This window comes from Sitodiplosis mosellana, unplaced genomic scaffold, assembly GCF_009176505.1.
Source record: "Sitodiplosis mosellana isolate CC-2019 unplaced genomic scaffold, AAFC_SMos_1.0 Smas_scaffold_27, whole genome shotgun sequence".
NCBI lineage: Eukaryota > Metazoa > Arthropoda > Insecta > Diptera > Cecidomyiidae > Sitodiplosis > Sitodiplosis mosellana.
The window spans coordinates 336,229-337,680 of NW_022595269.1; positions in this window are offsets into that span (position 1 = coordinate 336,229).

Below are 1,452 nucleotides of genomic sequence, written 5' to 3' on the forward strand. Positions count from 1 at the left end.
TCACTTTATTTTATTCCCACAGTTCTTAATCGTGGATGTGAGTGGAGAACCATCCGTGAAGAAGGATGAATATGAGTCAGACCCAACGTTTATTTCAGTAAAAGACCGAGTCAAAGCATTCAACGATCGCACAAAGAATAATGGTCGAATGGTGCCTCCAAGCAAGCTAGACTCACCAAAAAGTTTTGCCAAACCTATTATGATGGGCCCAAATACATATGCCGTGAAATCAGGATCAAAAGTTCCGGAAGCAAAGTCTTCTAGCAATTCTAATTCACCGAAAAAATCATTTGGCGAACCTAATATGACGGATCCGACCTTACAAACAGCGTTGGAAAAAGCAAAAATTATGCAGGGTATGACTATAGCAGCTTTGATTACAGCACCAACAATTCAGAAACAGACCAAACCTGCAGAAAGACCAGGCGGTAAGATTGAAGATCCATTTCTTCATCAAGTTTTACTTGAATTTACAATTTTCCTTTGTAACGTCAACAGCGCCATCTAGATCTTCTTAAGATTTGTACGTTATGAATGGCGCTGTGATGTAACGAAGATATAAGAGAAGAATAACGCTCTAATTTAACACTTCAAACAAATATATCTTATACTTTTTTTGGCAGACAACTCATTAAAAAAACCATGGAGTTTGCAAGATGATTTCAACAAGGCTGTCGAAAATGAGAAAAATTTTAAGAGAACGCCTGATTACAGTGACCAATTGGAATTATACGCATTGTACCAACAAGCGACGGTGGGCAATGTTAACACCGCTCGTCCTACCGGCTTTAATGGAGAGGAATCCAAATGGGACGCATGGAACCATAAAAGAAACACCAAATCGGAGAAGGCCAAACAAGATTATGTAAATAAGATGCGGGATTTAGTCGGCAGACTTGGTCTCAAATAAACCGAAAGTCAGCATCAAATAAAAAAAAATCGACACTTGCAGTGCAGATCAGAGGTCCCCCATGGCAATGGATGAACATTTTTTTTTTATTAAACCATATTATTTGTTTTCTTTCCACAATTTTATCTCAGCACTTAAACAATGATACGGTCACTGTATGCAATCAATTTTACCAAATGCATCAACAAATTAAACGAACTACACGCACACAAATATTTACTGAGTATTTATTTTCATCAACCAAGAAATTGGTTTGATCCTTTTCATTGATCCGTAATTATTTATCAAGTCGCAAAGATGTCGCTGAAGCGCTTATCAAAATTGAGTTTTGATGGTTGATTTTTGTCCTAACAAAATGAACACACATACGAAGATAAAACACATGCGACGCTGGTTGTAAGTTTTAACTCCAAATGTTTTTTTGACAATTATATTTCATGTATTTTGTAGACGTTTTTTTCCATGATGTAATCATTTTTGCGTAAAATGGAATTTTTCTTGCAATTTTAACATTGTTTTTTTTTTAAATTAATATAGAGATT